Source organism: Lytechinus pictus, chromosome 18 (genome assembly GCF_037042905.1).
Source record: "Lytechinus pictus isolate F3 Inbred chromosome 18, Lp3.0, whole genome shotgun sequence".
Lineage (NCBI taxonomy): Eukaryota > Metazoa > Echinodermata > Echinoidea > Temnopleuroida > Toxopneustidae > Lytechinus > Lytechinus pictus.
The window spans coordinates 23,516,498-23,532,938 of NC_087262.1; positions in this window are offsets into that span (position 1 = coordinate 23,516,498).

The following is a 16,441-nucleotide window of genomic DNA, read 5'->3' on the forward strand; positions in this document are numbered from 1 at the left end:
ATAAATAAAGGGGCGGGGAGCAAAGCGATGAAACGATGTAGAATGGGTAGCTACATCCACTTGGGGGACCGTTTCATGAAAGTTGTCAGCACTGACAAGTTGCTTTTCTCTGACAGTTACCATAGTAACAGTCAGAGGCCAGTGCCTCTCGGCCAATCAAAACCAAGGATTTCACTGAAATTGTCAGAACTGACTATTTAGTCAGTGCTGATCACTTTCATGAAACACCCACCTGGCCGGGCCACCTGGTAATGAGAACATTCAACATTCGTGCATTGGGGATTTCTGCTCGCTAAACATGTTAAGGCCCGGTCCCACTGGCCGACGGACACAAAACCGTATTCATAACGGATCATACAGCGAACAAGCAAACTTTCGGGGGTGGCTCACCCGTTTTCATCCGCTCCAGATAATGGACAAAATGGGCGAACAATGAAATCAAAATGGACGGATGCTCGTTAGATATAGAGCGTATGAAACACGTATGCAAAGAATACACAAGGGATACATAACGTTTTCCAACGGATGGAAAATTCTTTTCCGTTTTACATCCTCTCTGCATCCGCAAGTGCAGTGGGACCAACATGACCAAGTCTTTAATGTAGAATTGTTGGGATACAAGATTGGGGACCAGAACCAGCATCCCATGAAACATACGAGAGAGCGTAACATCCAAGCGAGAAAACTTGCTATTTTTTCCACCTGTGAAAATTTGTACATGATTGTATTTAGAGTTTAAGGTACTTTGACATGGAGCGTATATGATCGCATCGAGCGAGATATATTTTCCACTCTCTACGTAAACCAAGCGTATTGAAATAACAATGGTAACAGCGGAGTATGAAATAGGGTACTGGAGTAGAAAAAAAACGAAACGAAAAAAAAAACCGATTTGTATGTAAATCTTTTCATTTTTACCTGAATATGTTAGGCCTTTACATGTAGGCCCTACAATAAGACATTAAAAAAGTATTTTTGTGTGTACGAGGGAAAATAGCTACTATAAGCAAACATTTTAGTCGTCAAAATAAAATGAGGAATTTGCTCGATGCGGGAACCCAGTGATTTGTATTTATCATGGAACTATGAAGAGATGGACATTCATCGCTTAGATAATGAATTTACAAACAGGTGACTGTTATTGTCATCTGAATAACATTCTCTTCATACTAGTCTTCTTTGGTCCTATGATCGTTACCATGAGAAGGGCCTGAAGCAGTTCGTGATTGGAACTTTATATTTGTATGCGCAGTTGATAACAATATTTAAACCATGGAAAATCGATGTGCAGTTTTTGGTTTAGTTTTCTTAGTTCCACGTGTTTTATTTGGGAAAATGTCTGCTTATTTTAATAAAGAGGCAAATTTGTCATTGATTGTTAACCATTTAAAATTCCATTTTCCCACGTTTCTCCCATGATATTCCAGATACACGTGGTACATAACATGTCGTGTATCGTGTATCTCTCAATGTTATTGAGGTCCTTACGTGCGTCCGGAAGTATCCGGATCGAATAATATAATATTTTATATCAGGGAAATCGTCTGCTTCTCGAGTTTGCTACTCCAAATATGAAGCATGTTGATTAAAAGCACATGCTGAAACAGGGTATCAGTCAACAAAACTTTAAAAACGTGATCAGATACGTCTTGCATGGGCCGCGGAACGGTTTTCAAAGTGGGGGGGGGGGGCTGACCATGCAAACAAATCATAATCGTTGCGGAAAAAAGTGGGGGGCTGAAGCCCCCCTCCCCCGCTCTTCAGCGGCCCCTGTCTTGGTATTCATGGTAATTGCTATTGTCACAACACCATCATTATTGGACCGCCCTTTCAAACGGTAAAAAAAAATCGTAATTTGAATGATTCCAGTGAAAACCATTTAAACCAAAACTAAACCAAAACTAGAACATGATTAGAATCACGAACGCTAAGTACAGTCACGATAACAATAGCAATCATCATTACAATGATGATTCAAGATTCACGTGTAAAAAAGGCCTTAAGATGCACATAACCAGGTGACGGTGACTATCATTGGATCAAAGAAATGCTCGAGCTAATCGTCCTTCCGCCTTTCACACGGTAAAGAAATCTTATTTTGAATGATGATTCAAGTGAAAAACAAGGCTAATTACGAATTTTTTTTGCACGTTTGAAACCAAATTAGAACATGATTAGAATCACGAACGCCTGCAATCATCATTACAATGATGATTCAAGATTCACGTGTGAAAAGACCCCTTCTCTTCATCGGTCCATGATATTGATTGATGTGATGTGTTTGTAATTCTTACTTTGTTAGAATATTTTCACGATGAACATCGTGTACCTGATTGTCCTCTTTTGTCTTTTTAACACACATATTCAACAGCGTTCAACAGCTAATTTACACAAATAAGCGAGGCATATTTCAAATCAAAATGATTATACAACAGGGGGGGGGGGTCCGTGTATGAGCAGGTCTCATCATCGATGAAACAAAAGTTGACGATCATTTACATGTTTGCAAGCACCTGCACCTTGCCACTCATCTCGGGTGTCCCGCCTGCGGTAGAAGGTCTTGACCGCACAAGCCGCCAAAATGAAATGCGTCCTCCGGTTCGCGGGAAACCCGACAAGCAAAAATTCGCCGCTCTTGATAAATCATCTTTCTTTTCACGCCGTTGGTTAGTGAAATTTGAAACACTGATATGTGATTGAAACAAAGTTGTTGTAACTTTAAAAGGCAAGAAGGTCCCTTCTCTATGTCGGTTTTCTGGAGTCTATTCGAAAAAGTACGGAAATTAAAATAAAGTTTTATTGATTGGTTTTGTTTTAATACAGAAGGCTGACGTTTACCTCTCATCTCTAAGACGGATCATAATAATCGATAGTATTATCATGCAGCATCTGCATGCTTAGTATATAAAGAAAAACCTGACATGGATGCCTTATATTGCATCCAAAATACAATTACAATATGAATAATAATAGTAATTCGGACTATATTGCTGAATTACATTATCATCGATAACTATACCTGTTTACATATTTGTTCCAAAAAACATATACAAATAACACAAACAAAAAAGTTCTGATAGAGCTTGATTGAATACAATCAATGTATACTTTGATTCTGATTATGTCACAATGAAGATATGTCATGCATTGCAGATAATCTAGGGTATTTTTTTCACTTTAAATCCAGATCATTTACCTGTGATGAACTCTTCTTGGATCCTTGGAAATAAGGAGGCCCTAGTTGGAGGTAGAGCAATCTTAAATTAATGTTGAAGCGTAATCCATGGCACATATAAACAAAGCAGCAGTATGATTATCCTTTTAGTTCTAGATTTAAATATCTCTGAAACAACCATTTTTTTAGTTGAGAAACGTTGATGCTTGCCAGACCTAGCAACAAGTAATGGATTTGCTGTAGATTGTTTTTCACTAACATCAGTGGCGTAAAAACGCTGCTAGCGAGAGAAGTGAGCGATACTTTTTTTGCTCTTTTGAATTAAAAAATCTGATTCTGTGATAGGTTTAGACATTAAAAAGTCATAAAAATCATAAGAAAATAATATCATATTTAACTCTTTTCCCTCCCCTTTTCCTTTCTTTTTCTCTCTTTTTTTTACTCCGTCGTGAAACTGTGGGGGAATTCATGAGTGTAGACGAAGTGGATGTGGACAAGGTGTAGACTAAGTGGATGTGGACAAGGTGTAGACCAAGTGGATGTGGACAAGGTGTAGACCAAGTGGGTGCGGACAAGGTGTAGACCAAGTGGGTGTGGACAAGGTGTAGACCAAGTGGATGTGGACAAGGTGTAGACCAAGTGGGTGCGGACAAGGTGTAGACCAAGTGGGTGTGGACAAGGTGTAGACCAAGTGGGTGTGGACAAGGTATAGACCAAGTGGATGTGGACAAGGTATAGACCAAGTGGGTGTGGACAAGGTGTAGACCAAGTGGGTGTGGACAAGGTGTAGACCAAGTGGATGTGGACAAGGTGTAGACCAAGTGGGTGCGGACAAGGTGTAGACCAAGTGGGTGTGGACAAGGTGTAGACCAAGTGGATGTGGACAAGGTGTAGACCAAGTGGGTGCGGACAAGGTGTAGACCAAGTGGGTGTGGACAAGGTGTAGACCAAGTGGGTGTGGACAAGGTATAGACCAAGTGGATGTGGACAAGGTATAGACCAAGTGGGTGTGGACAAGGTGTAGACCAAGTGGGTGTGGACAAGGTGTAGACCAAGTGGATGTGGACAAGGTGTAGACCAAGTGGGTGCGGACAAGGTGTAGACCAAGTGTGTGTGGACAAGGTGTAGACCAAGTGGGTGTGGACAAGACGTAGACCAAGTGGGTGTGGACAAGGTGTAGACCAAGTGGGTGTGGACAAGGTGTAGACCAAGTGGGTGTGGACAAGGTGTAGACCAAGTGGGTGTGGACAAGGTGTAGACCAAGTGGGTGTGGACAAGGTGTAGACCAAGTGGGTGCAGACAAGGTGTAGACCAAGTGGGTGCAGACAAGGTGTAGACCAAGTGGGTGTGGACAAGGTGTAGACCAAGTGGGTGTATACAAGACGTAGACCAAGTGGCATTCTACCCGTCTTACGTCTATACATTGATCGAGTTTTTTCTGTTTTACACGAAACTAGATCCGCCTCTCTTCCACCATCTTTACAATCCAGACACCCATCAGAGTTGGTTTTAAGTGTCCCTTGGTGGAGGCTGTAGCACGCAAAGACACTTGAAGATAGAGGAATAAAAACCGGACTGGTTTTGATTAAATGTGAGCATTGAGAGTTAGAAACGATACGAAACGAGAACACGTAAAGAATGGTTAAAGGGGTAATAAGAACCGAAAGGGGTGAAGGGAGTTAAGAAAGATTAGGGAGTTTTATCTTATTACCTATATTTCTTCAAAGAGAACTATATACTTTATAATTATTGTTTTATTTTTTTTCATCGCGACTTTATCTTAAATGTTATTAGTACTTTATGAATGTATTGTTTTTGCAAGCATTATGTTATCCGTGTGTTGTATGATTATTCGAACACAGAAATAAAAGCAACCACGCAAACTAACCATGCAGAGAGCTAACACTGGAAAATTGATACATTGAGCATATTTCGGGAAATGCAATATTCACAAGATGAGAAAGGGGGTTTGGCACCCCCCCCTTCCCCCCTCCCGAAAGTTTTGGTCACCATTCCATTTTATAAATGAATGTAACATTCTAAAAACGGAGCACCATTCTTAAAAAAAGAACAGTAATCCAGTCTGCAGGGGCCGCGGAAGCGGGGGGCTGGAGGGCTTTAGCCCCCCCCCCCCCTTTTTTTCCAAAACCGTGTTCAAAAACGTAAAAATGTCCATAGGATTGTGATTTGTTTTGCATGTTACCCATCCCCCCCCCCTCCCCCCACTTTGAAAACCGTTCCGCGGCCCCTGGTCTGTATGCATAATTCACATTTGAATCGTTACGAAAAAGCTACCGTAAAAAGAATTTGATAAGAAAGGAATGAGACTGAGCAAAGGAAAGGGGGAAATAGGGGAGGGGGAGCAAAGAGAACGGGAATGTGTACGTGAAACAGAGACAATAGTAGATGCACTGGCGTAAATCTGAGCGATGAACGTATTATCCAGGGGGTGAACTATTTTTTCATCTCCCAACTGAATAGCATGACGTCACGGATTTACGACAATGAGTAGATGCATTATTTATGTTAATAGTTTAATCAAAATTGTTGTAATAAGTAATTACGAATTACCTAGGCCTATATACAGAGAGTATATACACATCCTATGGCGTTATGAGCCCCCCTCCCGAAAAAAAGGTGCCCGGTCCCATCTATACTTCAGTGTAGCCACCTTTTAAATCTTTACTTCATATAACCATGTACCTGCGACTAATTCCTTTCACGGTCACGAACCCTTTATGTAACTAACCACGTGATAACACGATCTATTTTCCGAGACAGAGGCACGTTACTCGCAAAGGTTTCGTCTCCAATCACCCATTTTGCATGAACAATGGCAAGACTAAAAATGTCAGAGGAAGTCAGATGGAACGAGATCTTCCGTTACGCCAAAGAAGCAATTAGGTTAATGGTTCAATTTACGTATACTCTGCATGTCAGGGAAAAGTAAACTGAAATGTTGTATTTCGTCAAGTGGCGTAGCTAATGGAGGGGAGAGGGGGGGCTATTACATATATTTGTTGTACCTTTTCTTATGTGGCAGCCTAATGGAGAGCACGGGTAGTATGTCACCCCCAGTATCATCATTATACAAGCAGATGGATATATAAGCAGCCAAAGAAAAGTAAGTTTCGTATTATCTTTAGTTTGTATTCAGATACTTGTAAACAACAATAACAAGACCAGGGCCCCGTCTTACAAAAGTTACCATTGATCCAATCAACCTCAACTATATGGAAACCCATCAATGTCATATTTTTTTCTCCAGGAAATTTGCAAAATGTCCTTGGTTAACAAGAATAAGCACACTGAATTTTTAAGAAAAAGATGTATGTATGAATATATATACATCATATCTAGAAAATATTTTGAACAGACATACATTTAAGTTGTTGATGTTGCTGGCTTGCTTTAGTTAAAGTTGATAAGATCAATAGTTCTTCTTGTGAGACCGGGCTCCGAATTCAACGTTAGCTGATGGATGAATCAAAATCATTGAGAATCTAAGCTACTTGTATCTCTGAATGCTTTAATCCTTAACGCTTTATAAAGCACCACTGTAGACATGGCAAAATGTTCAGTATAAGCACTAAGTCTTGTTCATTGCAACACACTGCCTATGGCGAATCTACATGTAGACCTATGCAGTACACAACACACAGTTAGAAATTCTTTGAAATATCATTTTTGCAACAAAAATTACTTAAATCCATACAGTTGTGATTTATTTTGCATTAGTAACTTGGGGATCATTTTCTTTATTCACCAGAGTGCTCAAAAACTTTTAATTTGAGCATATTTTTGTATAGGCCATCTAATGGTGGAAAGTAAAATTGCAAGAAATTAGCCATTTAACAATCTCTATTTTTGATTTAGAAAAAAATGTTAAAAAGAATTTGATTTACTTAAGAGCCAAGCTATGTGATGAATAGCTGTAGTGAAAACTGACAGTGTAAAAAGATCAAGCATTTGTCCCCAAGAACAATAGAAATTAGCCAAACATTGCAAACATTTTTTACCACACAGGGAGTCTTAACAGAGAACAAGGTTATGTCATAAAGTCTTGTCCTTTAATGAGTGGGTATCATTCAATTCAATTCAATGTAGACATGTGAGCCCTACTCACCATGCTCATATTGATCAATGTTTTAAAGGCCTTCGAATTGCGCTTACATCCTTTTGAATATTTCTTCTTTGCTTTTTCTGGTATGATTATGATTACTTTCAAATAAATTGTTGTGATGGAATCGTAACAGCTCAAAGTTTCATTATCAAATATTAAACTTAGACAAAGAAATTCGAACATCCACGGTCATGATAGTTAGACCACGTTGACCTTTACGCAAACATGCAAACATAGATGGTGACGCGATAAATGCTCCTGCGACTTTTGCTCTAGTCAAGGGTTAGAGCTGGCATTGTAATGGTGTTTTTAATTTAGAATAACATGAAGACATGGATTAGGGTTTATTTAGTTATGAAGGTTATGTTTTGTGTGCAGATCTTCCATCGGAGCAATTGTCGCCGGAGCAAATATCATGAAACCACCCAGATAGCTTCTCCATTTTTATTGAACTCACTCCGCCCTATTCCCTCTCAGCTGAGGCGCCAGTGCGATTCAAGCTTTTCAGTCAAACCCATCTCAGGTATCATCGCAGGAAAGGCTTTGTTTACAATCCGCCTTCAGAAAAAATAGTGTTAAAAGTTAGTGTAAAGGGTTCGGGATCAATTAGGAAAGTCGGGTGAACTAACATCTTAAATTACAAGAATCCTACCTCTAGAAACATCCGTTGCACCCATTTCTTCGTGTTTTTGAGATGGGTCAGGTTTCGGGTTATCTTCCGAGATGGTTGATTTCTTCATAGAGTTGGTGTTTGTGTGTTTGAGGTGGCGCCGGAAGGAAATCGGTGGAATAAATATATATCATAAGTTAAGAGTGGTTCAACGGTTCATGCCGATTTAGGTTTAGACGAATTACAAAAAAAAACATTGCTCAGAGAAGAGGTAGTAAGAAAAGAATGTATGTTTTCTGATGTAATTTCTCGCTGACAAGCGACCGATTTGCATCAGTGTAATATGCTCTGCAATGAAGTTCAAAATCCTAAGGTGGTATGTTTGTTAACTTCCCACAATGTCGGGTTAGGGGCAGCTAATCGGGGGCAAATTAGATACTTTCGATCGCACGCATTGTGTCGGGATGATATTAAAAATAAAGTGGCAGAGACGAAAACATTGATGTTTTCATTAAAAAATACAAGATAACATAAAACTAAAAAGTATAAAAGAAAAGGAATATCTAGGGAAAGGAATTACCGAGGGCAGGTATATAAGTAACTTTAATAAAATGGAGTATGTGTGTTTAGGAGACTCGTAGGACCAGAAAAGGGAATAGGAAGGTAACATGTCTTGATACACACTCCAAAACTTGTTTCTGGGTCGCTTTACAACGTGTAATTAAACAATAAATTCCTTAGAAAGTAAAATAATACAATCTTGCTGCCAATATAATACTAGATTTATGCATAGTACATGCATGTCCTCTCGTTTACTATACCCAAAATATAATAAAATGATAAAAAGGGGAGAATATATACCGCATGGAAATGTACAATAAAACAAGCTGAAAGTAAACAAAAAGGTACAGAAAATCATTCAAACAATATCTCCCGATATGTTCACATCTTACAAAGATGTCCGTTATCACGTGCTGCAGCGGGCTCGTGTAGTTCGAACTACAAACACTATCCATTACAAAAAAATAATCACCTGGCTTTCAATAAAGTGATCACGTGTTGCCGCGGGCACTTCGAGTTCGCACTGCGGACACTGTCCGATCATGAAAATTCATGGTCCAATATAAAGTGTTATTCAGTCATATTTAACACTAATCTATTTTCATTGAAGAAATTATCATGATTTCATTCATCTAACCATCCCCGAAAGTTAGCTATATAGATTCTAGAGGGGGTATTTTTTTTGCTTCAAACACTGAACAGTTTAAATAGGACCTCGAGAGTAAGCTTGGAATATCATGAATGGCCAGTCGCTTACTTAAGGTAAAAAATGAAGTGCTAATTTAGCACTTACAGTGCTTGTCTAGTGACTGCACTGCGAGTGTTGATTTGCTGGTTCAAATTTAAACTAGAAAAACAGCACTCGTAGTGCAGTCACTATACAAGCACTGTAAGTGCTAAATTAGCACTTAATTTTTTACAGTGTATAAGAACAAGCAAATAGTCTAACATTTTATAGGGATCGACTGGTACTTTAAAACAGGTTAGGACTATTTATTCACCGGACCATTTTTGTTCTTTTTTTTTAAGCAGAGTCGCATGCCCAATTCAATTTTTGTTAAGACTTAGGTAGAGAGAGAGGGGAGGGTGGTCCTAATGCAAATATGTTTGGTATAAATCAGGTATTTGTATAAAGTGAAGACTCTGAGATCTTGAATGTTAAATCTCCATACACTCTAAAAAAGGTTTACACAATATTGGGTTAATTGGGAACGTGCATGCTGGTTGGGTAGAAAGATACCCAATATTTGGTAAATTTTACGCAATGTTGTGTTGAAATAGCCCAATATGGGGTGAAAAAATACCCAGCTAGCATGCGTGTTCCCTTTTTACTCAGTATTGGGTAGAATTTTACTCAGTGTTTTTAGAGTGTAAACTGGCCGAGGAGCGACGACCTTTTTCAAAATTTGATTATGCCTGATTCAACACGATAATGGTGGGATTTAGCGTTTAATATACAGTTGTTTTCAGCACATACAATATTCGCAATACTGTATAACTTTTGAAAACATGGTCTCTACTCGGCCTTTTTTATTAATGGTGACTTAGAATTGTCGAATTTAGACCGTATCTTTAAACTGGGTCGAAGAAACAAGACAGTGTAAAATTACCCTTCAGCTGCACAGAATGTTCGAGTTAAAAGCAGCAAACACGCCAAACGAAAATAAAACCATCCAATTACTCGATATAATATAGTCAAAACACCCATGAGCATTTCACCTGTTCGGGAAATAGATGGTGTCCCCCTTCTCGGACCTTGAGATTGTCACTTTGCTTCTAACATATCGCGTGGTCATTTTTTTTTTCGAATGAATAAAAAACGTTTACACATCCATGTAACATGTAAAGATAGTTTGTTAGATCAAAATGTGAATAAACAAAATTATAAATCTTTATAATTACAAGATTATGATGAAATTAAGAGTTCCATGAGGGATACAAGAAATGGAGAGAGGGATAAAAAGAGGGAGAGAGATAAAAAAAAAAAAAGAGGGGAGAGAGAGGGAGAAGACGAAAGTTGAATAATATTTTAACCTGGTTATATAAAACTATACAAATAATCGTGTATCAAAATAACCAATCTGCTTAACAATCATCTAATGTATCATTTTGTCTCGCCTGCATTGCAGAGCGAGACTATATAATAGGCGCCGCTTTTCCTACGTCGTCAACATTGAAATCTTAACCTAGGGTTAAGTTTTGAAATGTCATCATAACGTAGAAAGTCTATGGACCTAGTTCATGAAACTTAGACATAAGTGTAATCAAGTATTATTATTATTATTAAACATTCTGCCTGAGTTTAATGTTACATGATCAAGGTCAAATGTAATTTTGGGTCAATGAACTTAGATTACGTTGGGAGAATCAAAACGACATCTTAAACAAGGTTAAGTTTGTGAATTGTCATAACTTTGAAAGTATATGGATCTAGTTCATGCAACTTAGACTTAAAATAAAACTCTACATAAAAAGGTTTACCCTATATTGGATAAAATGGGAACATGCATGTAGGGTAAAACAGATACCGAATGTTTTACGCAATGTTGAAATAGCCCAATATGGGATTAAGAAAAATGCTCAGCAAACATGCATGTTCCCTTTCTACCCAATATTGGGTAAAATTTGACTCAGTGTTTTAGAGTGTATTCACGAATCTTCCCTGAAGAATGTAGATGTCTACCGAAAATTTTGAGAGTGAATAAAAGAACTTAATTGTTGGCACTTCAAAAACTGCATTACTCGTGAATTTGTTTCGCATTTCTGATGTCTTATATATATATAAATATATATACATATGCTTTTTGTGCATGTTCTGATATATTTCCTGTCAAAATTCTCATGTAATGCAATCTATTTGCTGTCATATACAGCGCATATGATTCAGGAACAGGTGACATACATGTAAATTTCCCCCTTTTTGAATATTTTCTAGGCATTCTTTTCTCGTAAAAGACAGAGAATTAGATTTCATTGTTTTTTAGCTGAAGGTCAATCTAGTTGACGGGGGCTTGTTTAAACTTTTCGGTAAGACGAAATGTTTGGATAAGATTTATATTAGACGAAGAGTAGACACACGACGAGCGCCAGAATAAAACAGAATAGAATATATTGAAAGCGGTGATGGTAAAGAAATAGATAGTAGATAACGATGTCCATTCATTGGCAAGAAAAAAAGCAAGGATAATAGATTCGCAACGATATCAAATTTCACAAAGAAAAATATGTGTGGCTAATGCCTTCAAAGTAATAGACTTCTCTGATTCTCTATCATGGACCTGGCCACGGAGGATTATTTATTGTTACTGGGGGCGCTTAGACCATGCTCAGCACCCCCATAGATTAATCCTCCGTGGACAGGTCCCTGTTCTCTATCCATAATTATTAGGTTTTCCCTTTTTGTGTTTCCCCTTTATTTTTAGCGTGGATTAAAAGGAAAAGGCGAAGCATATCATATCGATATATTCATTGTCATTGACTAAAACATCCGGGAAAAATAACAGTTTTAGGGGTAACTTATCTGATAATACCACATATACTGGAATCACTTTCACGGATAATATTCTCTGAAACAATGTGATAAACAACGCACACCGACCATGCCAATAAAATGCTTTCAAGATAAATTTTCTTGGCCAGGAACGACTTTGAACGAGGTGGTGTTGGTTTACGAGCAAAACACTAAAAAGGGGAAAAATGAACATCAGACACACACCCACACACCCGCACACGCTCCCACACCCTCACACTTACTCACAAGCGTTGTCACTCCAAAATGAAGAAGACTTGGGTTACCAACCTAATTTCCAGGGGTGTATAACATACGCAGCACCCCAAGAAAAAAAAATTAGGGGTGGGGTGGTTCAGCACCCCCCCCCCTTCAATAATAGAATGCCATGCTGCAGCTGTCCATAAAGTCAGTGCGACAAAATGTCGGTAGCCGAAGATGTTATGTGCAAGTATATTGAAATGATTGTGATATTAATTATGTCGGTAAGAAACGTTACGTTACAATGAAAAATAACATTAAGTCAGAATGACGTAAAAAAACCTTCGATGATACGCATTCCTCTCCCCCCCCCCCCCCCCCCCACAAAAAAATGTTGGTTCGAATTATCGTGAAAATTATTGAAACACTCCATCATTCTACCATGTCTACCAACTCAGTTAGAGGTATCACGCATTATATTATACTGAATAACTTGTCACGGATGGACAAATGTATTATTCATATATATATATATATATATATATGTTATATTGTATTGTTTTAACTCTGTGAGTTTTCTTGAGCTCGCATTATACACTCTTCCAAAAGAAGTCAGTACATAGTTTTGTATTTTTTTTACTAGAAAGTTGCATCCATGTCTGAATGTGTGTCTGATAACCAAAAAAGAATAAATAGGGTGACACGTCTAGACTATAAATATGTGCTCAAAACTTGAAAATTCTTCCGAGAAAATTTGATGAAAATTTTCTCACCTTGCCATTGTCGGATTTTTATTCCTGGACACGGCATAGGGCAAGAGACCCATGCATGTCATGAAATTCGATTTCAATTCAGAGGTAAACTAGAAGGCACAATCGAGAGGCAATCATTCTTGCAATCGTGATTTGAAATTCTAGACGGTTTTAGGCTTTTCAATTCTCCCGCTCGACGGGTCCCTCGATGCATATCGGCTGATATCAGACTAGGTCATCGTGTCATGCTGTATGACAAGAGGGCGAGACCGTAGTCGGTGGCCGAGATCTGATTTGTAAAGACGATAGAGAGGAAGAGAGGAGGGAGGGGAGAGAGCGGAGAGGTATAAAAAGAAAATGCAGAGACGTTAAAACAAGAAAATAAAATATTTATGAAAGAAAGAAAGAAAGGAAAAAAGAATAAAAAGAAAGAAAGAAAGAGAGAAAGGAAGAAAGAAAGAAAGAAATGATGATGGCATTATACATGCAAATTAAGAGGAGAGAAAAGACAGATGGGAGAGGGAGAGAAAGACAAAGAGAAAGAGAGAGACAGAAAATTACAGAGAAAGGTGGAGAGTGGGAGAGGGAGAGAGAGGGGAATTAAGGATGGGAAGAGATAAAGAACATTGCATGATTCCTTTCTTTTTTTATTGTTTCTTTATCCTTTATTTGATCGTCTTCCTTGTGCTGAAGGTGCATGCTCTATGCTGTATTGCTTGGTTCGGATGGTTCAATTATTTAAGAAGTGATGACGCACACTTAAAAAAAACTTCTGAAGAGGAGTCATGATTTGGGTTATTGATATCAAAGCTAATAATGTTTGTTGAGTGATGGGTTTCATCGAATTTCATGAGAACTAAAGGAGTGTAAATGTTATTTTGAGAATGCACAAATGTTTTTGCGTTGAGGACTACAGGGTGGCCGGTGAAAAGAAGGTGACGAAGAATAGGTAAAATAGGGTTAATAAATCACAACATTTGAATCAGCTATTGAGATGATCTGATTTAACGGTTGAATATTCAAAGTAAAGGGGTGAAGGGGTTTTAGTTGAAGAGGGTGACGTGTGGCGGGTTATATAAAGTAGAATAATATGAACGATGATAATTGTTAGGGAATGCGGTCGAATTTAAATGTTTATCTCATTTTTCCAAATTATTACTAGATTATTGGAATGTGCCCTTGAACAGGTATATATGGAAGATATAAGATAAATGTGTTGTATTGGACTGATTTTGCGATTTTAGATGATTTTTTGGTCGGATACCCTATCAAAATAAAAATAAATTATATGCGCATGTTGCCCTACGTATGCAAAAAAACACGATATAATCTTCATAATTATGTAAGCTTTTTAATATACAATCTCTGAGTAAGACAAGTGTTCAAAAAGGCGTTCTTTAAAAAGATCCCCACGGAGAGGGGGCGCTGGTTATACAAAAAAAATCAATATATGTTTTAAAACAAAGAATCAAGAAATGACTAAAACAAATTTTCAACGGCCGCTATACTTTGTAAGATATTCATGTTTAACGAAACTCGACTACATTCATATTTATGTTAGATTGGATCAGAGTGAGATATCAGAACTAATGCACGAGTTAAGTTCAGTATTGCGGGAATCGTAGAGGAGTGCAATATTGAGCCCAAAATGAATGGAATGTTTCAGGTATACCATGTCCGGGACGTCATCCAATATAATTATGATTATTACATTTGGAGATCTGTAATAGCTCTATGGTTAGACTGTGCATCGCACATACAAGACATGCAGACCAAAATAGGTTCCATGCACCGCTAAAACGCCACTGTATAGATAATCATTCGCATCATTTTTTTAACCAATGAAAGCTCTTGAAAAGGCTTTTATTCCATGGTTTCTTGAAGTCCATAGGAAAATGACAGCTTGGTCAATCGATAGAATATGTAGGCCTATTATGGGATGAAGTTTGTCGACTTGTGTACGTCCGGTGTAATGTTACAGTCAAACGAAAGAAACCGATTCTAACCGACCGGTAATAGCTTTGGCCGATTCGGTGTCGGTTTCGATCCGGTGTAACTGTAAATTAATGGGGAGGATGAGGATAAGAGTATGAAGGACAAACGAGACAAGAAATGAGAAAGGATGGAAAAATGGAAAGAAGAATTTAAAAAAAATTGTAGATCAGATAGTCATTGAGACCCAAAGAGTGCAATCTACTATCTTGGGACTGTAACCAATCCCGTTAAAAACAAAGAATTTTGCATGTTTCCGTCGGAAAAACTTGGAAATTAGAGCGGCGCAGAATTTATCTTCTTTCTGTTTTGTTCCATTGAAGGACGGAGGATGAAGAGAAGAGATGATGCGCCACGCCGTGACGGTCCCAGAGGAACAGGGCAGGATATGCAATATTTTCACTAATGAACTACGGGAGAAATCGATCGAAGGCGATAATAAGAATGACGATATGGGAGAAGAGTGAATTAGAGAAATGGAGAAGGGTCTGACGTCCGAGATGAAGGCGAGGGTAGAATGGATAAGAAATGGGGGAGGGGTGAATGAATAAATTAAATCTACTCCCCACCTAATCAAAACTAAAAATAATGATAATTTCGATGTCCAAACTAAATTACGTGCAAAATATTAGAGTGAAAAAGGGAAAGATGTAAAATATGATTTTAATGAAAAATTAGTATTGAATAAAACACATATGGTGGATTTCACCAAAAAGACAGCATAATCTCAATGATACAATTGGCGAACTGCTTTCCTTAAAGTCGCCTGTTAAAATTTGATTTCATTAGTTTACAATTAATCGATAGATTTTTGTTTCTTTATTTCAGAGAAGTATGTATGAATTGCGTATATCTGGACATATTGTTATGCACCGGTATAGCAATACGGAAATTTTTCTGAAAGCTGTGTTATTGAGGTCATACCCATCTAACAAATGGCTTCATAAAAGTTAACTAGAATATATCACACTTTTCTGTCAATGGACCAGATGACGTCAAACACTCACTATTTGTTTTCGTTCCATTTCATTTCATTATTTTGTACCGTATATGAACAAAAACATTCTTTCTTTATCATGTAATAGAAAGGACACGTTTGAGTCCACCTTGGGCATGTCGGATTATTGTTATTTCTAACTAATTGTTATTCAATCTGCCTTTTCAATTGTTTATCGACTCAACTAGGTGTATTGCTGCACCGTGCACAATAAGCATAACTTATAAGTTCATATCTTTACAATTTTACATCCGATATTGATGAATTTTCAGTGTTATTAAATTCTGATTTTTCACTCATCTTGTTTTCCTTCAAATCAATAGTGGGATGGACTTGACATTTGATATGTATCTCCTAGTATTAAGAAATAATAATCCGAGTGTGGATTCCACCCTTACATCGCTAAAAGCGCTCAAGTTGCAATTATCAAGATCAGAGTCTCTGATTTTAGCTTGAACTTTCATTAACCCATTCCTTATTGAGATTTCTCCGTTAATGGGGGTCAAATCTAGTAGAACGCGT